Here is a 24,611-nt window from a genome sequence, read left to right as displayed (position 1 = left end):
GAGCTGACTGTGGCTCAGATCATGAGCTTCTTGTTGCAAAATTTCGGCTGAAATTGAAGAACGTAGGGAAAGCCACTGAACCATTCAGGTATGACCTCAATCATATCCCTGATGAATATACAGTGGAGGTGAGGAATAGGTTTAAGGGATTAGACCTGAGTGCCTGAGGAACTATGGATGGAGGTCCGTAACATGGTTCAAGAGGCAGCAAGTCAATCCACCCCAAAGAAAAAGAAATGCAAGAAAGCCAAGTGGCTGTCTGAGGAGGCTTTACAAGTAGCTGAGGAAAGAAGGGAAGTGAAAAGCAAGGGAGAAAGGGGAAGATATATCCAACTGAATGCAGAGTTCCAGAGAATAGCAAGGAGAGACAACAAGGCCTTCTTAAATGAACAATACAAAGAAATCGAGGAAAACAACAGAATGGAAAAGACTAGAGATCTCTTCAAGAAAATTGGAGATCTCAAGGGAACGTTTTGTGCAAAGACGGGCATGATAAAGGACAAAGAAGGCAGGGACCTAACAGAAGCAGATGAGATTAAGAAGAGGTGGAAAGAATACACAGAAGAACTATACAGGAAAGATCTGAATGTCCCTGATAGCCATGATAGTGCGGTCACTGAACTTGAGCCAGACATCCTCGAGAGAGAAGTCAAGTGGGCCTTAGGAAGCATTAGTAACAACAAAGCTAGCGGAGATGACAGTATTCCAGCTGAGCTATTTAAAATCCTAAAAGATGATGCTGTTAAAGTGCTGCACTCAATATGCCAACAAATTTGGAACACTCAACAATGGCCACAAGACTGGAAAAGGTCAGTTTACATTCCAATTCCAAAGAAGGGCAATGCCAAAGAGTGTTCAAACTACCGTACAATTGCGCTCATTTCACATGCCAGCAAGGTGATGCTCAAAATCCTACCAGCTAGGCTTCAGTAGCATGTGAACCGAGAACTACCGGAAGTACAAGCTGGGTTTCGAAGAGGCAGAGGAACTAGAGATCAATTCGCCCACATTCGCTGGATCATGGAGAAAGCAAGAGAATGTCAGAAAAACCTCTATTTCTGCTTCATTGACTACGCTAAAGCCTTTGATTGTGTGGATCACAACAAACTGTGGCAAATTCTTCAAGTGATGGGAGTACCAGACCACCTTACCTGTCTCCTAAGAAACCTGTACGAGGGTCAAGAAGAACATTAAGAACCGGACATGGAACAACCGATTGGTTCAAAATTGGGAAAGGAGTATGACAAGGCTGTATATTGTCGCCCTTTTTATTTAACTTATATGCAGAGTACATCATGAGAAACGCCGGGTTGGATGAATCACAGGTCGGAATTAAGATTGCCGGGTGAATTATCAACAACCTCAGATATGCAGACGATACCACCCTAATGGAAGAAAGCGAAGAGGATCTCAAGAGCCTCTTGTTGAGGGTGAAAGAGGAGAGTGCAAAAGCTGTTTTGAAACTCAACATTAAAAAAACGAAGATCATGGCATCTGGCCTCATCACTTCCTGGCATATAGAAGGGGAAGAAACGGAAGCAGTGACAGATTTTACTTTCTTGGGCTCCAAGATCGCCGCAGACAGTGACTGTAGCCATGAAATCAAAAGATGCTTGCTCCTTGGGAGGAATGCTATGGCACACCTAGACAGCATAGTAAGAAGCAGAGACATCACCTTGCCGACAAAGGTCCGTCTAATCAAAGCTATGGTTTTCCCTGTAGCAACATATGGCTGTGAGAGCTGGTCTATAAGGAAGGCTGAGCACCGAAGAATTGATGCCTTCGAACTGTGGTACTGGAGAAGGCTCTTACGAGTCCCCTGGGATGCAAGGAGGTCAATTCAGTGAATCCTAAAGGAAATCAACCCTGACTGCTCATTGGAAGGACAGATACTGAAGCTGAAGCTCCAATATTTTGGCCACCTAATGCGAAGAGAAAAGTCACTGGAAAAGACCCTGATGCTGGGAAAGACTGAAGGCAAAAGGAGAAGGGGACAGCAGAGGATGAGATGGCTAGATAGATGGCTAGATTTCACGGATGCAATGAATATGGACTTGAGCACACTCCGGGAGAGAGCGCAGGACAGGAAGGCCTGGCGTGCTATGGTCCATGGGGTCATGAAGAGTCGGACGCGATTTAACGACTGAACAACAACAACAAATGCCCCATCCAGCATATGAGGGGTTTTCTATTTCACCCACCTTCACATTTTGAAAGGTGGACCTTATACTTTCCCCTAAATGTTGTATGGAGTAATCTCACCGCTTCTGAGCCACAACAGAATCAACCCTGCTCCAGCCCCATAGTTCAGGGTAGACAATCTGTTGCCCTCCAGATATTTTGGACTATAATTTCCAACATCCCTACCATTTCCCATGCTGGCCAGGGCTGATGAGAGTTGTGTTCTAAAACATCTGGTGGGCAGAAGGTTGCTTGTACCTGCTATAGTTTATCTCGCTTTTATTGTACTGCATTGCAATTAGGACAGAGTACCTAGAGCAGCATGGGTGACACTGTCTTGAATAAACTGTCACCCTCTTAAGACTAAATCAACTTCCATCAGGCTGAACAAGCATTGCTAATGTCCATGGATGATTAGCATTACAGTCCAAAACACCTGAAAGGCACCACACTGGGGAAGGCTGGCCTAAATACTTGCACTGATACCTCTGTATTTGTATTTGGTCAATTTGCATTAGTGTTTTTTTAAGTTACATAATGGAGGGGGAGCCTTAAAACTAAAATAAATGAAGTTTCCCTGGCTACTATTTTGGTATCATTTGAAGAAGCTATGTTAGAATTAGCAACAACACTTCTTTGGAAATCAAAGATCCAAAGCAGTTCACCTACCAGACTCTTGGGGCCAGCAACTCTGTCTTTAGAATTGACTGTGATACACTGGAGACATGGGCTCCACTTTACAATTTTGATAAGGCAGGCTGGGAATCATCTTTGAGAGAAACACTTAAGACTTTTGTATACTGTCTTTCATAATATATATTCTAGGGCAGTTCACAGTAGAAATTTATAAGCAGTAGAATACAACAAAACCAATACAAATACTTAAAAACACCAGAGTGAACTACATAATAAAAGCTACCAGTGTTTAAAACTAGTTTTAAGAAGTAGAAAAAATTTTTCAGATATGTAGGTGCCAAGTATTCTGCTTTGGGGAGGGAATTCCATACCTGGGATGCCACAGCTGAAGATGCGCTCTCCCTGGTTACCAACTGCTTTCTCTCCAATAAAAGGAGTACCTAGATTCTAGGTTCTAGAGAATGGCCTCAGTAGAAGATCTGATCATCTGGGCAGACCAATGTAGGTGGTGTTCTTTAAGAACAGGGTTTGATCATCTTGCTCATTCTTCTCACCATGGCATGAGAGAGCCATGCTCTGGAAAGCAAGATGAGCCCAAAGTTGGAGCTATAGGCAGAGGCAAGCCTATATGCTTCCCACCTGTCCCCTTCACCTTGGATCTGGAGACCAGAGGTGTATGAGCTTCCCTCACCTGGCAGAGGTACTCTGAACACCTGATAGGTAGAGAACCTTTGCATGTCCCCCCACCCCACCCCGCCACCCCAGCTCTGAGCTGCTGTGGTAAGCAGGGCTTGTTACCACCAACCCCAAGTCCAACCTCAGAACTGGAAAGAGGAGCAGATTTTCCTCTGACCTCATGCTGCATTAGAGACATAGAATGAGGTCAGGGACAACGCTCAGTCCTTGGGGGATGAAGGTCCTGGTGCCAACACATTTTTGGTTGACCAGTAAAACCAACCAAAATCTGTCAATCCCTGATTAAAGTACCTAGATCTTAAGCCATATCAGGTTTTCAAAATCAGATCAACACAGCACCTTGAATTGGGCTCAGAAACAAATCTGTGCCGGTGAAGTTCTTTCAAAACCAGCAAAATACATTCCCCCAAAAATGTCTGTTAAGATCTTAGCAGCCATATTCTGAACCAGCAGTTTCTGGATGGTCCTTAAGGGCAACCTCATATACAACACATCACTGTAGTCTAAATTAGACTATCCCCATCCAAGAGAAGACACGGCTGACATACCAACCTAAGCTGGTAAAAAGAATTCCATGCCACAATGACCCTTCTTAACAAATTTGCTACTACTGTCAGTTTTGAACTGCTTACTTTCTCAAACTTTGGATTGATGAGAACATACCAATACTTGTGCTGAATCAAGATTCAGTCATACTTACAGCAGAGCCACTGAAATCAATGGGACCTAGATTAGTCATGTCTAACTTAAGTTCCATCGACTTCAATGGCCCTACTCTAAATTTAGGATGACTAAATCTGGAGCCAACCCCTAGAATTCAGCATTACAATTCCATGTTAAAATGTTACAATATTTTTACAGAGAATTAATTGGGGGGAGGACAATTAAGGAAACCTCTTCAGGCAGACCACTCACATAAAAAGATCCTATGGCAGAACAGAGGCAGCAAAGTTAGCATAAAAGCTGCCATTTTGTTTCTGTTTGTAATGGTATAAAACAAGGATGGGCAACCTTTTTGGCACCAAGGGATGCATGTGGTGCTGGGTCAGGCACTGCACGAACACATAAATGTGCACACATTTTCTGGAAACAGTATTCTCTCCCCACCATTATTCCAAAGTGCCAACTTAATTTCACTACGTTTAAAACTTTTCTTTCATGTACTTTACTTTAACTTTTCTTTAATTTTCCTTTTAATTTAATCTGAAATTATTTTATTTATTTGTTACATTTATATCCTGCCTTGACCTCCAAGGAGCCCAGGACAGCATACATGGTCCTCCGCTCCATTTTATCTTCACAACAACCCTGTGAAGTAGGTTAAGCTGAGAGTTGGTGACTGGCCCAAAGTCACCTAGTGAGCCTAATGGCCCCATGGAGACTTGACCCCGTGTCTCCCTACACTACACTGGTTCTCTTCCCCCTTCCTTTACAGTCCATCCCCCTGTTCAACTGCTTTCAACTGCTTTCCCCTACCCATACTCCAGCAAGTACACTTACTTTGAACTTAAGTTGAAGTTTTTGCAGCTCCTGCCACTCACATCAACAAGAGCAACTGTACCACTACCACCAGCTGCCTCCAGCCAACAGAGGACTGGCATACAGAGCCCTCTAGTAGATGCCCTGGCTTCCACACTCAGAGCAGGAATCACAGAGACCTCCAAGAGCAAAGGCAGTAGTGACAGCTGCCACAACTGTTACTCAGGACAGCAGAGAGGGAGAAAAAGGTGGCAGCGGTTGAAGCAAGAGCCAAAATTGTTAAGGGAGGGGCATAGGGAGAGGCAAAGGCTGCAGTCAGCTGCAAGTCTCATGAATCGGTAGGGAAGGAGGAATCAGCAGCTATTTGGGCGCTGCGGGGGAAGCAACCTGTGGCAGGTCGCAGGAAAGGCTTTCAAGGTTTATGTGTTACCAACCCCTAGTGTAGAAACTCAGGCATGTAGATTAAGCACCCCCAGTTAGTCACATGGTTCAAGACATTCTTTACTCCAGCTTTTAACAAGAGGGTCGCCAAGGTTTCCCATCCGTGTAGTTTTCTTGAAAATAAGAATGATTCAGCTTTCCTCCAAGTCTAGTTATTCTAGTTGTGTCAAAAAGCTTTCAACAGAAAATGAGAGAGCTTGAGAGAAAAATGGGGGCAAGTTGTACAATTGCAGTATTTGAAAATGGCAATCCTGCTCACATCCATTATATACATGTTTGCCTGTAATATTATTTACCTCCAACGAAGTCGAATGTGAAAGTTATTAATGTTATCAGACAGTTGAATCCATATCCATTTATTTAAGATTAATGGCATCACCACTTCACACCATCTGCTTCAAGAATTAACAGTTATGTAGCTTTTCAGTGTAGTACTTACTCAACAGTGAATGGTTCAAGACTACATCATATGCATTACAGCAATACAAACCCATTTTAAGACTCCAAAATAGGCATAACGGAGGGTATATGACCAACTCTCTACCAGTGGCTTTGTCACACAGTTAGATGTCTAATAATAATTTGTCCTGTGACAACTTCTACTTTTTTTTAGTTTTCATTTTGAATTTTTGTGAACCGTTCAGAGAGCTTCGGCTATTGGGTGCTATAGAAATGTAATAAATAAATAAGAATCCAAGTGTGATGTAGGCTGCAACCCTATATACATTTACATAGAAGTACATCCCACTGAACATAGTGAGATTTACTTCCAAGTAAAGATTGCACTAAACATTGTATACATTTTAAGGTGAATTGATACCCAGTTTGGGGCAATTAGTTTCTGCAACTGAAATAGGTCTTCATTATTTAAATGTCAGATTAAACCAAAATGCTTCAAGAAAGCTGCAACTGGCAACTATCAGACGCAATGACTTTGTTTGCATGTAATGACAACCCATCAGTTTAGAAACCAATGGGATGCTGGGGATGAGTGGGAGAAAGGTGTAGCATGCCCACTTCTTCCACTTTTACTCCACAGCCTACAATCGGCTCCTTCACAGGTTGTGATGCATGATGCAAACCTGGCCAGTTTGGGGGCTAAACAACCAAGAAGTTAACCCATGGTTTGTTATTTGGTTAACCTCTGGATTGTTTAGCCCCTAAACATCCCAGCAGTCCGGGTTCACACATCACACCCCACAACCTACAAAGGAGTCAATCGTAGGTTGTGGAGTAAAGTAGAAGAAGTGGGTGCACAGCAGGCAGCAGGCCTGCTCTCTCCCACTTGTGCATGACAACACATCGGTTTTTAAACTGATGGGATTGTCATTATGTACAAAGAGAACCAGTATGCGTCACAATACCAGTCGCTGCGGAACATGAACAGGAGAGTACTACTGTACTCATGTCCTGATTGTGAGCTTCCCATAGGCATTTGGTTGTCTGCTGTAGGAACACAATGCTGGAGTAGATAGTAGCCTTCCACAAACTGGGACCCTCCAGATGTTTTGGACTGTAACTCCCATCATCCCTGACAATTGGCCATGCTGGGTAGAGCTGATGGGAAGACATCATGTTGGGGAAGGCCAAGATAGTGTTTGGTCTGATCCAGCACAGATAGTCTATGTTTTTATGTTCTTAACAGCCAGCTCCTCCTCATTAAAACAGCATCTAGACTCAATCCAGAAGCAGGATGGGAGTAATTGGCCCCTATGAAGTGATGTGGGGGGCAAATCTTGGGTGAGCGAGTCACTCAAATATTCTTAACATCCACATTAACATTTCCTACATCTAGAAGGCACCCTGTTGCTGGCCCAGCCTTGAGAAGTTGATCCATTACAAACAGGTCAGGCATCCTTGAGTTGTTGGGAAGAGGAAGAGTCCTTTTAGAATTTATTTATTTATTTATTTATTGCATTTATACCCCGCCTTTCTCCCTCTTGCAAGGAACTCAAGGCGGCTTACATTATCCTCCTCCTCACCGTTGTATCCTCACAACAACAACCCTGTGAGGTGGGTTGGGCTGAGAGTCTGTGACTGGCCCAAGTCACCCAGTGAGCTTCCATGGCCAAGTGGGGACTAGAACCCGGATCTCCTGGCTCCCAGTCCGTCACTCTCACCACTACACTACACTGGCTCACCTCAGGGTGCCCAGCTGAGCACTGACTAAAAGGGGTGGAGCCTTACCAGCCAAGAAAAGTTTCTAAAAGCAAGATTTTGGTGAGCTTCCAAGCACCGAATTCTCCAGAACTGTCTTCTCCAGCCATATCACTTGCTTAGGCTATGATAACTGTATAGCCCAATACGATACATGTTTAATTGTACGTCGCAATAAGTTCAGTGTGGTTTACTGGCATATAAGTGTGCTTAAGAATGCAGCCTTTACTGCTGATATTAGAGAATGATCTAGTTTACACTGTAATATATTATTTGCAATTCCTTTTCTAAAACTTTATTCTGGAAGAAATCCTTTAAAATGGTGTGCTATTAAGAGTTCTGGATGCATTCAATTATTTTTTGTTTTTCTATACAGAGTACTATTTTATTTATGCCATATTACCAGGGTAAATTGAATTCCAGAATAATTGGAAAAGCTCGTATATTTCAGACCAAGAATGCACACTTCTTCCTTCTACTTGATACAATTTTTAAAAGCCATTTTGTTCACACATCCATTTTAGCTAGAATTTTAAATTCTAATTGAGTATCTCCTAATGCATAATACCACCATTTGAGAGGCTCATAGGTAACTGTCAATTTTAAGCAACCATTCTAAACCTCAATATTGTATGTTAAAATAACAAATACTAGAACAAAATACTATCTGACATACTAAAGATAGTGTTTTCCCTTTTTGTACTCAGAATATTCATAACAATGTGTCTCAAACAGCTTTGTGAAGACAACGCAAAAATAAGATCTTCGATTACTGCTCATATTGCTCATTTATATGCAAGACCTGAAGCAACCTCCAATGTCAGACTAGTGTCCAATATCATTTTAGACATAGTACTAGAGTTCATCTTACATACAATGTTTTCCTTTTCTCAAGAGTGTTAGTCGGTGTTTTTTTGTTTTCCCCTCCAATATCTACATAAAGCCAAGCTGTTCTTGTTTGCATTTTTATACATGATATGTTATTATGCTCTGCACGGTGTAAGACTACTGCTCCTTCTTATTCTATTGTGATCAGAGCTTTCCTAGTCTGCATTTTGGTTCAGCTATCTGGTGTATGTATATCTGATAAGCAACTGCACACAGAACACTAATGTACAATGACAGTTCCAAGTTAAAGGCATACAATACAGCTTTACTTAATCCATGTAAGATTTAAAAAGAGATTAAATATTTAAAACAGCAATTTAATAGCTTCTTATATTGGTTACTGTGTTGAAAGCTATGGCTCCCTCTACAATCACCATGCTTTCTGGTCTATTACCCCTATTAGTTATAGTTATTATTTACATGCAAGTTTCGTTATTATGTCAGATTACCTTTTCTGTTCAATATAATGGGTTAGAGAGAGAAGCAATGGTAAAATAATGTTTTAGATGGCAACAGCCCACATCTACATATTAGGCATTCAGCATCCCAAGTCCTATTATCAAACACTTTAGGAAGATATGCCTTCCAAAATCTAACAGCTGTTAATATACTGCAGTGAGGTTTTACCATTTAAAGTACTCAAACAAGCCACACAGTATGTCAACATCATGGAAAGTGAACACACTCTCCTGTGACCAGACATATCTAATAATTTTTATGAAGAGCCAATATTGATTTAGGGCTTCCAGACAGTCAAGATAACAGAATCTTAATGTTTGTTATATTTATGATGTTCTTCCTCTTTTAATTATTGAAGACATTTTCATTCATTTTCACACACCAAATCTACAATGTCTAAGGAAAGCAATAAGAACACTAATGTACAATGGCTTTAAAATAACACGGCTAGCTGCGCTACAAAAACACGACTGGAAACAAACATTTTCTTGAGAAACTTGGCAACGCAAAGAAACACCCCTGAACTGCAGCCAGCCGGCGCCTTGCACGAGAGCAAGGCAAAACTTTAAACATACACTTAAAAAATAATAAATAAATGAACCGCATGATTGCTTCCGTTTCAGACAGTATCTCAAGAGCCAACGCTCTGCTCTGCTCTCCCACCCACTCACCCACCATCCCCTTTGGCTTTACAGTTATTACCCTGTTAACAAGCATGAAAACGGAAGCTAGCTGCTGCTCGTTATCCCCAAACGCTCGCCGTGGCCGAACCACACAACCCAAGTGGACAGAGACATCACGTACCCTCACAAGTCCCAAGCCAGCGTCTCCCGTCCATTTTGGGGGAAAGAGCGTTTGAAACTTGCCAAGTCGAGGGGCAGCGAACCGGGGCTTTTGGAGTTTCCTTTGAAGTCACCTCCTGGACTCTTCTCCCCACGCCCTTCCCAAATTTACCTGAAGTTAACCCACTGCCCGCCCCTCACCTCCCATTTTCACCCAGACTCAACAAGAACAGACATGGAGGCGGAGGAGGAAGCAGCAGCATGACACTGGTCTGAGAGGCTAAGGAAGAAGCCTCCTTCCAAGAGCCGAAATACCTCTCCCCGTTCCTTCCAGGCGTTCACGAGAGACGCCCACCCGAAGTGCACGTGAATGGCGACACAGGGTCCCGTGAAGTCTTCTCACAGGGAGAGAGCTCCAACTTCCCAACCGATACTGCCTCACAAAACCTTTCTTCTCCCAACACCTTGAACTCCTTAATTCAACGAGATGAGGAAACATAAGAAGACCCTTCCCAGAACAGAAATAAAGAGGCCACGGCAACCTCTTGCACTTTCTCCTTGGCCAAGCGCTCAACGACCCCCCCAGCCCAACGATGCCCCCCTGTGGAAACGGCGGCACATCTATATAGCCAGAAGTAGGGTTGCTCCTCAAACTCCCTCCCCTCGTCGCTTCTTCGATGGGAATAAACAGGAATCCCTCGCCCCTTCCTTGTCTTACTGCTGTTTTTGTTTCCCCTCCTCCCCGCTGCCCCATGTGCGAGCGCACTCACCGGGGAAGGGAGCCGAGCGCGCCTTCTGGTCGGGGTCTCTCTCCTCCCCTGCTCACGTTCAGCTCATAGCCGCCATTTTGATCGCTGACTGGATTTAAAATAGGAACCAGCCTCCTCAAAAGCAGCCGCCAGCTAGAGCCGGAGCCCGACCAGCAAGCGCGTAGTCAGCTGGGACTTGTAGTTCACAAGCTCTCCCACCGCAGGGATATCGCGGGACATGCCGTCTCTGTTACTCGAAAGCTGTATAAGGCCACACACGGTCTAAACCCGCCCATCCCGCCAAGCCCTTTGGGAGTCGTAGTCTCGCCGCACTAGCATCTCTTCCTCACACGCACACATTCTCCACCCGCCGCAAAACAACCCGACGCTCGACGAAAGTGTGGCAACCAGAACTAAACCATTGTGATCCTGGATGTGTCCAGAAATTAATTTGCTGGTTTTATGTTTTGATGATAAAAGCCAGCTGAGGGCTCCAGAAATCCACGTTTGTTGGAATGAACGTGCAAAAAAAACAAGTGAAGTGGAAATTCCTTTAAATTCCTGTCCCCTCAACGACGACGACAACAACAACAAAGTTTAATGAGGATGTCACAGAAAGAACAGACCAGGGCAGACCACAGAGCAGGACAGCTGCTCTACCTCTGAATAGAGTTTGAGATCTCCAGATTTCACAGCCAAATTACAAGTTTCTATACAGTTACTAAAGCCACAGAAGGGAGAAAAAATAAAAGAAACGTTGTTGTTCAGTCGGTCAGGCGTGTCCGACTCTTCGTGACCCCATGGACTATAGCACGCCAGGCCTTCCTGTCCTCCGCTCTCTCCCGGCGTGTGCTCAAGTTCATATTCATTGATGCTATCTAGCCATCTCATCCTCTGCCATCCCCTTCTCCTTTTGCCTTCAGTCTTTCCCAGCATCAGGGTCTTTTCCAGAGAGTTTTCTCTTCGCATTAGGTGGCCAAAATATTTGCGCTTCAGCTTCAGTATCTGTCCTTCCAATGAGCAGTCAGGGTTGATTTCCTTTAGGATGGACTGATTTGACCTCCTTGCAGTCCAGGGGACTCGAAAGAGTCTTCTCCAGCACCACAGTTCGAAAGCATCAATTCTTCGGCGCTCAGCCTTCCTTATAGTCCAGCTCTCACAGCCATACATTACTACTCGGAAAACCATAGCTTTGATTAGACGGACCTTTGTCGGCAAGGTGATGTCTCTGCTTCTTACTATGCTGTCTAGGTTTGCCATAGCTTTCCTCCCCAGGAGCAAGCGTCTTTAAATTTCATGGTAAATTTCAAGATCACCGTCTGCGGTGATCTTGGAGCCCAAGAAAGTAAAATCTGTCACTGCTTCCGTTTCTTCCCCTTCTATATGCCAGGAAGTGATGGGGCCAGATGCCATGATCTTACTTTTTTTAATGTTGAGTTTCAAACCAGCTTTTGCACTCTCCTCTTTCACCCTCAACAAGAGGCTCTTGAGATCCTCTTCGCTTTCTGCCATTAGGGTGGTATCGTCTGCATATTGGAGGTTGTTGATAATTCTCCCGGCAATCTTAATTCCGGCCTGTGATTCATCCAACCCGGCATTTCTCATGATGTACTCTGCATATAAGTTAAATAAGCAGGGTGACAATATGCAGCCTTGTCATACTCCTTTCCCAATTTTGAACCACTCGGTTGTTCCATGTCTGGTTCTTACTGTTGCTTCTTGATCCTCGTACAGGTTTCTCAGGAGACAGGTAAGGTGGTCTGGTACTCCCATCACTTGAAGAATTTGCCACAGTTTGTTGTGATCCACACAATCAAAGGCTTTAGCGTAGTCAGTGAAGCAGAAATAGACTTTTTTTTGGCATTCTCTTGCTTTCTCCATGATCCAGCGAATGTTGGCAATTTGCTCTCTAGTTCCTCTGCTTCTTCAAAACCCAGCTTGTACTTCCGGTAGTTCTCGGTTCGCATACTGCTGAAGCCTAGCTTGTAGGATTTTGAGCATCACCTTGCTGGCATGTGAAATGAGCGCAATTGTGCGGTAGTTTGAACACTCTTTGGCGTTGCCCTTCTTTGGAATTGGAATGTAAACTGACCTTTTCCAGTCTTGTGGCCACTGTTGAGTATTCCAGATTTGTTGGCATATTGAATGCAGCACTTTAACAGCATCATCTTTTAGGATTTTAAATAGCTCGGCTGGAATACTGTCATCTCCGCTAGCTTTCTTGTTACTAATGCTTCCTAAGGCCCACTTGACTTCACTCTCTAGGATGTCCGGCTCAAGTTCAGTGACCGCACTATCATGGCTATCAGGGACATTCAGATCTTTCCTGTATAGTTCTTCTGTGTATTCTTTCCACCTCTTCTTAATCTCATCTGCTTCTGTTAGGTCCCTGCCTTCTTTGTCCTTTATCATGCCCGTCTTTGCACAAAACGTTCCCTTGAGATCTCCGATTTTCTTGAAGAGATCTCTAGTCTTTTCCATTCTGTTGTTTTCCTCGATTTCTTTGCATTGTTCATTTAAGAAGGCCTTCTTGTCTCTCCTTGCTATTCTCTGGAACTCTGCATTCATTTGGATATATCTTCCCCTTTCTGCCTTGCTTTTCGCTTCCCTTCTTTCCTCAGCTACTTGTAAGGCCTCCTCAGACAGCCACTTTGCTTTCTTGCATTTCTTTTTCTTTGGGATGGATTTCGTTGCTGCCTCCTGAACCATGTTACGGACCTCCGTCCATAGTTCCTCAGGCACTCTATCAGGTCTAATACCTGAAATCTATTCCTCACCTCCACTGTATATTCATAAGGGATATGATTTAGGTCATACCTGAATGGGTTAGTGGTTTTCCCTACGTTCTTCAATTTAAGCTGAAATTTTGCAACAAGAAGCTCATGATCTGAGCCACAGTCAGCTCCAGGTCTTGTTTTTACTGACTGTATAGAGCTTCTCCATCTTTGACTGCAAAGGACATAATCAATCTGGTTTCGATAATGACCACCTGGTGATGTCCATGTGTAGAGTCGCCTCTTGTGCTGTTGGAAAAGAGTGTTTGCTATGATCAGCGTGTTCTCTTGGCAAAATTCTATTAGCTTTTGTCCTGCTTCATTTTGTACACCAAGGCCATGCCTGCCTGTTATCCCGATGATTTCTTGACTTCCTACTTTAGCATTCCAATCCCCTATGATGAAGAGGACATCTTTTTTTGGTGTTAGTTCTAGAAGGTGTTGTAGGTCTTCATAGAACCGATCAACCTCAGCTTCTTCGGCCTCAGTGGTTGGGGCATAGACTTGAATTACTGTGATGTTGAATGGTTTGCCTTGGATTCGTACTGAGATCATTCTATCATTTTTAAGATTGTACCCCAGTACTGCTTTTCCCACCCTTTTGTTGACTATGAGTGCTACTCCATTTCTTCTAAGGGATTCTTGCCCACAGTAGTAGGTATGATGGTCACCTGAATTAAATTCGCCCATGCCTGTCCATTTTAGTTTGCTGATTCCCAAGATGTCGATGTTCAATCTTGCCATCGCAGGTTTGACCACCTCTAGCTTACCTTGATTCATTGATCTGACATTCCAGGTTCCTAAACAATATTCTTTACAGCATCGGATTTTCTTTTCACCACCAGACACATCCACAGCTGAGTATCCTTTCGGCTTTGGCCCAGCCGCTTCACTCTTTCTGGCGCTACTTGGAAATAGCCTCTGCTCTTCCCCAGTAGTATATTGGACACCTTCCGACCTGAGGGGCTCATCTTCCGGCGTCATATCTTTTAGCCTTGTGATACGTTCCATGGGGTTTTCTTGGCAAGAATACTAGAGTGGGTTGCCATTTCCTTCTCCAGTGGACCACATTTTGTCAGAACTCTCTGCCATGACCTGTCTGTCTTGGGTGGCCCCGCACGGCATAACTTATGGCTTCACTGAGTTACGCAAGCCCCTTCGCCACAACAAGGCAGTGATCCATGAAAGAAACATACTACTTCATTATATTTATATGGATGCCGTCCAAATCCACAGTCAAGTCACAGCTCTCTTCCATGTCCACAGGCAACGCTGTAAAATAATGGATCCTCTGCTTTGTGGCGATGCATAGGACAAAAACCATAGATCTCTGCCATGTATTCTGTGGATCCTTGTGCTTTTTACATAGAGTCCATGCAAAACTATTTTATCGTAGCTTATCAAGTCCGCAGGCTGCATCATAAAACTCAACAAATCCAGCACTTAATGGTACTGATGTACTACAAAAACATGGAACTGAGGCATAGGGTGCATCCAGACAGAGGGTTCCTCCTACAGCTCTAGCAATCAGAAGGAACTGTACAGCTATTCTGGTGGTGGTGTTTTTCATCAAGATTCTATGCATTGAGAAAAAAAGGTGGAAGAATAGGTGGCTAAGCACAGGGGGGTTACGAGTAGAAGATTATAACATCTGAGCCCCCATAAACATTAGTGAATAAGTCAAGGGTGATGACATCATAAAAGCCTCATCAGGAAGCACCACCAAGTGTTCATGGATTCCCCTAAATCCACCATCAAATCACATCTATGTCCATCAATTTCACAGTGAAAATCATGGATCCAGCACTCTGTGGCATCACCACAGTACAAAACCATAGATATAAGGCACAGGTTTTCATAGTTTTTATCATTACTACACAAATCCTTCTCCACAGACTCTACAGAAGAAATCACAGACCCACTGTTTCATGTCACTCTCACAGCCCCATTGTTTTATGTCACTCCTGTGGTGCAAAAGGAAGAAGCAAGGGAGAGGGAAGCCTCCAGAAGAATCTGGAAGAGTTTTTCCCTTGATAAAGACCAGTGTCAAAACACATCGGGAATTCAACTGGTGCAGCTGTTCCATTTTTGTTTTGGTTTCCAGCCTACAACTGTTTTTTTCTTACCCCTTTTGGTACTGTTGCTTACATTTTTCTCCCTCTCTCATAATACAAGAAATCAAAGTCACCAATGAAATGTTGGGCATAAGTTCAGGACAGACAAATTAATGTACTTCTCCACACAATGCATAATTAACTTATGGCATCCATTGACAGAGGTGATCATCATTAGCTTAAACTGTATTTTGAAAGGATTAGACAAATTCATGGAATGTATTTCCAGCAACAGTTATTAGCTAAGATAGTTAAATGCTCCAAGACAGTATACTTCGAAACACAGGCTGCCAAACACAAACATCAGAAGGCCGTCATTTTCTTGCCCTGTTTGTTAATTTCCCGAACATAGAATACTGCATCTTTAGTATAGTCCTGTCTCACTGACCTTCTAGAGTTCTTTGAGAGTGTCAATAAACATGTAGATGGGGGTGATCCGGTAGATATTTACTTGGACTTCCAAAAGGCTTTTGACAAAGTCCCTCACCAAAGACTCCTGAGCAAACTTAACAGTCATAGAATAAGAGGACAGGTCCTCTTATGGATCAGTAACTGGTTAAAGAACAGAAAGCAGGGAGTAGGAATAAATGGTACATTTTCCCAACAGAGGAAAATAAATAGGGTCCCACAGGGACCAATGTTTTTCAATCTGTGCATAAATTATCTGGAATTAGGAGTGAGCAGTGAAGTGGCCAAGTTTGCAGATGACACCAAATTATTTAGGGTGATTAAAACAAAAAGGGGTTGTGAAGAGCTCCAAAAGGATCTCTCCAAACTGGGAGAATGGGCTTCTAAATGGCAAATGCAGTTCAATGTAAGCAAGTGTAAAGTGAGGGACATTGGGGCAAAAAATCCCAACTTCAAGTATAGCCTGATGGGATCTGACCGACCTCGAAAGAGATCTTGCAGTTGTGGTGGACAGCTCAGTGAAGATGTCAACCCAGTTTGTGACCGCTGTACAAAGGCAAACCCCGTGTTAGGCATAATTAGAAAAGGGATTCAGAATAAAACTGCCAACATCATACTGCCCCTATACAAATCTATGGTGTGACTACACTTGGAATAGTGTGTATAGTTCTGGTCACCACAGCTAAAAAAAGACATTGTAGAGCTGGAAAAAGTGCAGAAAAGGGCAACTAAAATGATCAAGGGGCTGGAGCATCTCCCCTATGACAGAAGGTTACAACAGCTGGGATTGTTTAGCTTGGAAAAAAAGAGGGTAAGGAGAGACATGATAGGGGTCTACAAAATTATGCATGGTGTGGAGAATGTGGATAGGGAGATATTTTTAGAATTAAAACATTTTACTAGCCAGCTCCACAAATACCTGGCTTCTTGGGTATATTGGCACTGAATGCAAGTTACCTGGGGTTTCTTGTAAGCTTTTGTCACAACCAACTGGTATAATGTTATGAATTTTATGACTTCAGAAAGTGCTAGGTCGATATATTTTATAATATATAAAGGACAATTTGTGTTGTTAGCTTCAGAAGTCATGCAAATCCAGAAAGAACCACCACAAGGTTTCAGGTTTGGGGACACTGCCATGAAAATCATCAGCTGAAGCCAAAACAAGGGCACAGCAAAGTGAGCAAAATCCCAGAAGGGTAACCCTTTACAAACTAATAGCTGGGAGCTAAACTGCAGAGGGGGAAATCCAGCAGGAACTTACAGTTCTTGCAGGCTTGCTCTAACAGAGATTCCCAAGTGGTTGAAGAGAATCTCAACCACATACTTAAACTAAACCTACTTTTCAAAAGGGGCAATAAAAGCAATACATAGCTCTATATTGACAAGAGCCGCTGGGTAGGCCTAGGTAGTGGAAGAGTCAGCTTATAAAGGAAAAAAGTGTAGGCTAGCTTCAATTTGGGCTCAGTGTAGGCTTAAGTATGATGGGCGCCCACCAAGCCCCTGCCCCTGCTCATGTGCCCCTGGACCCATGCCTGACCCCCCTCCCCAAGCCATTTACACCTGTAACCTTGCATATATTGGCCATTCACAGTGCCATTGTGGATAAGAGCAAATGTGTGCATATCTGTAGGCACCATTTTTTCACAAAATGGTGGCCACAGAGATTGCTGGATGGGCCCAGGTTGAGTGCGGGTGGCTAAGTGAGCAGGGGGGGGCAGGGGGCTCGGTTGGCGCAGCTTGGGGCAGTGGGCAGGGGAAAGTCCGTCTGACTTCCGAACCCAATCGGGAGCCCATGCTATCCCAAGGCTCAAGTTTTAGGTCTTATAGAGCAGCTCATTAACTAAAGCTCATCCCAGCTTCGAGAGTTCAGTTTATCATTTAGCTCTAAAAATCACACAGAAAGGGACTCAGCCCTTGCAAAACACATCCCTTCCTGAATCATATCCGGTGTCAGTCCCTCAGCCCCTTGCATCGCCATGGGAGCCTGAACCAAATAACCTATCCTTTCTCTGTTGCGCTCTCCAGTGACCCATAGACTATTGTCCTTTCCCCTAAATAGAAAATTTCTACTCCCAGGGGGCTCAACTGATCTACATTTCCACTCACTGGAAGCTAGTGCAGACCAGTAATTCAGCTACATGCTCCCTTGCTTTTCAAATGAGGCCCTCTAATCAGATTGGCTGCAGCAGCAGTAGTTGGGGCAAGTTAGCTAGAGCTATATAAGAAAGCAGACTGGGAAGGCAGCCAGCTCTATGAGTGCAAGGAGCCCCAGTGAAGAAGCATGTCAGCCCCAGTGACAAAGTATCAGCACACAAGTGAGTTAAGCACCTGTGCGAGTTTAGCAGCAGGGCAAGCAGGTCAGGGCAGTCAACCCTTCCCTCCCTTCTCATAATAAATAATTATAATAAATTCCCCACCTTCTCCTAGTAAATAACTTAATTTTCCAGGTAAACAAACCCAATAATAGTAATTAAACAAAAAATAGTTATGAAGGTAGAAAACTAGCAGGGGTGTGGGGGCTATCCAGTGTATTGCACTAAGCGCCACACGTATGACTATCTGCCAACTGGACCAAAGTCATGGGTATGTACTCAGTGTAATGAGCTCCTGGCTCTCTGGAAACAAGTTCGCTCCATTAAAGCCAAGGTTGCTGACCTACAGAAGCTAACAGAGGCAGAGAGGTTGGTGGACAAGACCTTCGGGGACCTAATAGTAGTGTCCCAATCCCTGGTGACAGCTCCTCTGCTATCATGGAGAATGGGGTTCTCACAGAAGGTGGGTGAGGAAGAAGGAAATGATCCCTTAGAAGGGGCCTATTCCTCAGAAGACGAGCAAATATCCTCTCGCACCAAGAATGTGCCTCCACGAGGCTTGTGATAGTGGAAAATTCGTTCATTAGACATATAGACAGCTGGGTTTGTGATGGGTGTGTAGATTGCATGGTAAATTGCCTGCCTAGTATGAACGTTGTGGATATCACACATTGCCTGGGTTCACACAACACGCGAACCTATGGTGGGTAGCTTCCAGGATCGACCCATGAGGGGTTAATGTGTTGTGTGGGGGGCATTCTTGCCACCCACCAGGGGTTAATTACCCACCCTCATAAACCACACTCCGCAGTAGGGGTAAAGGGCCTCACAGTGGCTTACTATGTCATGTGGAGCGCACATGGGAGTAACGGGGACTGAGCACAAAGATGGGAGCCTAGAGTGGCCAGAAACGCTGCTGCCACCCTGCTCCACTTGGCAGATCTCTATAGCTGAGATCACCTAGCAACAACTGGTGTAGCCGTTGGGATCCCTTTTGTGCCATGGTGCCCGCTGGGATGCATGGCTGCTGGGCTGGGAGGACTCCAGAGGGGGTGTGCTGGGGGGATGGTAGGTGATTACACAGTTGTGTGTGTGTGTGTTGGGGGGGGGGCGGTTTCCCTAACCCTCTCCGCAGCATGGCTCCATGCTGCCATTGGCCCCCATGATCATCCGAACGTGCCCACCGTCTAGATAGCTTTGTAGATAGCGCTGGGTAGAGACAGTGGTCATGGTTCATGTTGGTACCAATGACATGGGTAAATGTAGTTGTGAAGTCCTGGAAGCCAAATTTAGGTTGCTAGGTAGGAGGTTGAAATCCAGGACCACTATGGTGGCTTTCTCTGAAATGCTATCTCTTCTACATGCAGGGCCAGCTAGACAGGCGAAGCTGAGGAGTCTCAATGCATCAATGAGATGGTGATGTATTGAGGAGGGGTTCAGATTTGTTAGGCAATGAGGAACATTTTGGGACAAGCTGGGCCTGTACAAGAGGGATGGGCTCCACTTGAACCAGATTGCTGGTGCTAAACATAAAAAGGTGGCAGAGCAGCTTTTAAACTGAACCCTGGGGGAAAGCTGACAGGAGTTGGGAAGCATCTGGTTTAGGTTGAATCATCCCTGGAGGATAAAGATGAAAATATTTCTGATTGCCCAAGCACAGAAGGGGAGGAAATAGGCCAAGAGCATATTGTGAAACATGATAGCCTGTCAAAGAGGCCTAAGTGCCATAAGAGAAGATGCACATGCCAGAGGCATCTTGGGAGGGACACTGCGTATAGGTGTTTCTGTGCAAATGCTAGAAGCCTCTGAGCCAAAATGGGAGAGTTGGAGCACCTTCTTTTAAAGGAGAACCTAGATATAGTGGGCATTACAGAAACCTTGTGGAATGGAGAGAACCAGAGAGATATGGTCATCTCTGGATATCAACTTTATAGGAAGGACAGGGAAGGGTACGCTGGAGGGGTGTTGCTCTGTACATCAAAGAGGACATCGTGTTGAGCAGTCTAGAAAAACTAAAGCATTCTAGAAAAACTAAACTAAAAACTTCTCCACAGAAGCACTGTGGGTGGCAATACCAGGCCCCAAAACTAATTTAGTAGTAGGAATATGCTATCATTTCCCAGACCAGAACGCTCAAGGTGATGGAAAATGAAATCAGGAGGCCTCCAAACAAAGAACTTTGTAATAATGGGTGACTTCAATTATCCCCACATTGACTGGATAAATGCATGTTCCAGTCATGACAAAGAGGTTACATTTCTCAATGTGCCAAATGACTGTGCCCTAGAATTGTGCCTCCCCTCTAGTCATCAAACTGACCAGAGGGAAGGGGACCCTGGATTTAATGCTAAGTGGTGTTGCCCAGGCCCTAGAATGAGATGTAAATGTTGTTGAACCATCTGGAAACAGCAACCACAGTACTATCAGATTTAATTTTTATTTAAGTGGAAATAAATCCAAGGAAGTTGAACACAGTCACACTTGACTTCAAAAGAGGAAACTTCTCTAAAATGAGGGAACTGGTAAAAAGGACATTGAAAGGGGGAGTCAAGAAGGTTAAATCCCTTCAAAATGCTTGGAGGTTACTCAAAACCATGATAATAGAAGCTCCGCTAGAATGTATACCATAGGTTAGGAAAGGGAGCACCAAGTCCAAGTGGTCACCAGCATGGTCAGCAAGCAGGATCAAGGAACCTATCAGAGAAAAGACTTCCTTCAGAAAATGGAAGTCTTGCCCAAATTAGAAAAACAAATAGGGACAAAAGCTTGTACAAAGGAGATGCAAGCGGACAATAAGAGATGTGAAAAAGCATTCTGAAGAGAATATCACTAACAACATCACGACCAACAATAACGAATTCTTTAAATATATCAGAAGCAGGAAACCAGCTAGGGAGGCAGTTGGACCACTGGATGACAATACAGTTAAAGGAGTATTAAAGAGGATAAGGAGATTGCGGAAAACCTGGATGAATTCTTTTCATCTGAGTTCACTGCAGAAGATGTAGGACAGATACCTGTGCCTGAACTGAGGTCATCAGAGGGCATGCTCCTGGTGATTCTGCATGGCCCGATGGCCTGACTGGAGTCCACCCAGAGAAGAGCTTTCAGTATGGTGGTGACCCTCTTTTTATGGAACTCCCTGCCTCTGGAGGTCAGGCAGACACCAACAATGTGTTGTTTTCGACGCCTCCTGAAAACATATTTATTTCAAGACGCCTTCCTTAATTGACTAGCCGTGGTTTTTATTGGTACTCTGTTTTAAAAACAAATTTTATATGGTGTTTTATTCTTTTTATCTTGTATTGTTCACTGCTCTGGAATCTGTCTAGATGTGGAGCAGTATATAAATGTTGTAAATTCATAAAATAAATAAATAAATAAGATGGCAAGCAAATAAAGATCAATAATAATTAAAATAATATTTAAAATCTAAATAAATAGGCAATGCCAAAAATAAAGTTAAGGGCTGAAAACACCTGAGGTCAGTTAAAACTTTTTTAACCCAATTCCTTCTTAAAGAACCATGTTTTTAGGTACCTCCTAAAAAAGTAAAGTGACGGAGCCTGATGAATCTTGGTTGGCCAAGCATTCCATAATGTGGGTCCTGAAGGATTGCCTCCTCCCATATGTGCCTGCCCGGACCTTAAGATCATCATCAGCGGCCCTTCTCCGTGAGCCCCTGCCAAAGGAAGTGAGGCGGGTGGCTACTAGGAGGAGGGCTTTTTCTGCTGTGGCACCTCGGCTCTGGAATGAGCTCCCTAGTGAGGTTCGCCTGGCGCCTACATTGTATTCCTTTCGGCACCAGGTGAAGACCTTTTTATTTTCCCAGGCATTTTAGCATTTTAGCTTTCTAAATTTTTATCTTTGCTGTTTTAAATCTGTATTTTAAACTCCTGCACTGCTGCTAGGTTTTATTGTGGTTGTATTGTTATATTGTGGTTTTAATGTTCTGTATATTTTAAATTGTTTTATTGTGTGTTGCTTGGATTTAATTTTTGTGAACCGCTCAGAGAGCTTCGGCTATTGGGCAGTATAGAAATGAAATAAATAAAATAAATAAATAAAAAACCACCAAGAAGACTTGACCTTCTGTCTGCCTGCCTAACATCATAAGGCTGTGGAATCTGAAGTAGTGACCCAGATGATGACTAGAGCATTTAGGGAGGAATATATGTCACAAGGTAGTCCTTAAGGAATTTCTGTATGTTTCAGAAGCCAGTATTAAATGACAAGAGAATGCATAAGAACATAAGAAGAGCCATGCTGGATCAGACCAAGGGTCCATCTAGTCCAGCATTCTGTTCACACAGTGGCCAACCAGCTGTCAAGTGGGAACCCACAAGCAGGGCATAAGCACAACAGCACCCTCCCACCCATGTTCCCCAGCAACTAGTGTACATAGGCTCACTGCCTTTGGTACTGGAGGTAGCTCATAGCCATCAAGACTAGTAGCCATTGATAGCCTTTTCCAGGCTATATTTGAAGATGGGATTTTTTGCCCCAACGTCCATCACAGTGAACCACATTTGCCATTTAGATGCCCATTCTCCCTATTTCGAGAAATCCTTTTGGAGTTCCTCACAATCCCTTTCTATTTTAACTGCCCTAAATAATTCCATGTCAACAGCAAACTTGGCCGCTTCACTGCACACTCCTAATTCCAGATCATGTATGAATAAGTTGAAAAGCACTGGTCCCGATACAGATCCCTGTTTCACCCCACTATTTACATCTCTCCATTGGGAGAATGTACCACTTATACCTACCCTGTGCTTTCTGTCCTTTAACTAGCTACCTTTCCATAGGAGGACCTCTCCTCTTCTTCTGCGACTACTAACTTTGCTCAGGAGTCTTTGGTGAGGGACTTTATCAAATGCCTTTTGGAAGTCCAAGTAAACAGTGTCTACCGGATCACCCCTGTCTACATGTTTATTGACACTCTTCAAGAACTCTAAAAGGTTAGTGAGAAAGGACTTACCTTTACAGAAGCCATGTTGATTCTTTTTCAGCATGGCTTGTCCTTCCATATGCTTACTAATTTTATCTGTAATAATGCCTTTAACCAATTTACACAGAACAAACGTTAAGCTAAGCAGCCTGTAATTTCCCAGATCCCTCCCTGGATCCCTTTTTGAAAATTAGTGTTATATTGGCCATCTTCCAGTCCTCTCGTACAGAGGCTGATCTTAGGGACTTGTTGCATATTTTGGTTAGAAGATCAGCAATGTCATATTTGAGTTTCTTGAGAACTCTAGGATGGATACTATCTGGGCCCAATGATTTATTTGCTTTCAATTTATCAATAAGGTTGAGAACTTCATCTTTTGTCATCACTATTGGCCTCAGTTCCTCAGACTCCCTTCCTGAAAACATCAGTTCAGGCACAGGTATCTGTCCTATATCTTCTGTAGTGATGACAGATGAAAAGAATTCATGTAGCTTCTCTGCAGTCTCCTTGTCCTCCTTCAGTACTCCTTTAACTCCATTTTCATCTAATGGTCCAACTGCCTTGATAGTGGCTTTCTGCTTCTGATATATTAAAAGAATTTGTTATTGTTGGCCATGATGTCCTTAGCGATATTCTCTGCAGAATGCTTTATCTCATCTCTTATTGTCTCCTTGGATCGCCTTTGTGCAAGCTTGTGCTGCCTTTTGTTTTCCTCACTTAGGCAAGACTTCCATTTTCTGAAGGAAGCTATCTTGGTCTAATAGCTCCCTTAACACTGCTTGTTAACTATGCTGGTGACCTCTTGGACTTCGTGCTACCTTTCCTAACCTGTGGTATACATTTTAGCTGGGCTTCTATTATTGTGGTTTTGAGGGATCTCCAAGCATTTTGAAGAGATTTAATCCTCTTTACTCCCCCTTTTAACTTCCTTTTCTCCAGTTCCCTCATTTTAGAGAAGTTTCCTCTTTTGAAGTCAAATATGACTGTGTTGGACTTCCTGGGCAATTTTCCACTTAAATATATATTAAATCCGATAGCACTGTGATCACTGTTTCCAGTTGGTTCAACAACATTTACATCTCGTACTAGGTCCTGGGCGACACCACTTAGCATTAAATCCAAGGTCGCTTCGCCTCTGGTTGGTTCCATGACCAACTGTTCTAGGGCACAATTGTTTAGGGCACTGAGAAATGTAACCTCTTTGTCATGGCTGGAACATGCATTTATCCAATCGATGTGGGGGTAACTGAAGTGGCCCATTATTACAACAATTCCTTGTTTGGAGGCCTCCCTGATTTTGTTTTCCATCTCAAGGTCACTCTGGTCTGGGGGACGATAGCATGTTCCTAGCATTAAATTAGTTTTGGAGCCTGGTCACTGATGCAATGAATATGAACTTGAGCACGCTCCGGGAGAGAGCGGAGGACAGGAAGGCCTGGCATGCTATGGTCCATGGGGTCACGAAGAGTCGGACACGATTTAACGACTGAACAACAATTGTCCCGCACAGTGCTTCTGTGGAAGAGCCTACCCATTTTAGCTGTTCTAGTCCACTCAACACTATGCCTTCTTTAATGTACA

General features: G+C 43.7%; 1 protein-coding gene across 15 annotated transcripts in view; it reads right to left on the bottom strand.

The window, feature by feature from the left end:
* Positions 1 to 10,647, bottom strand: part of NCOA3 (nuclear receptor coactivator 3) — a 129,162-nt gene extending 118,515 nt beyond the window's left edge. For 4 of the 15 annotated variants that reach the window (XM_084854058.1, XM_084854053.1, XM_084854064.1 and 1 more), the window contains exon 1: positions 10,490 to 10,578. The gene's annotated coding sequence lies outside the window, so the exon portion shown is untranslated. Of the gene's footprint in view, positions 1 to 9,741; positions 10,193 to 10,489 lie in introns of those variants that run through there. The other 11 variants (XM_084854061.1, XM_084854062.1, XM_084854065.1 and 8 more) reach the window with 7 other exon arrangements.
* Positions 10,648 to 24,611: the final 13,964 nt, after the last annotated feature.

Source organism: Heloderma suspectum, chromosome 4, assembly GCF_057233095.1.
Source record: "Heloderma suspectum isolate Gila_16-S chromosome 4, 16-S_ref, whole genome shotgun sequence".
NCBI classification, from domain to species: Eukaryota; Metazoa; Chordata; class Lepidosauria; order Squamata; family Helodermatidae; genus Heloderma; species Heloderma suspectum.
The sequence above is the reverse complement of the archived record's forward strand: the minus strand, read 5'-3'. Positions and strand labels throughout refer to the sequence as shown.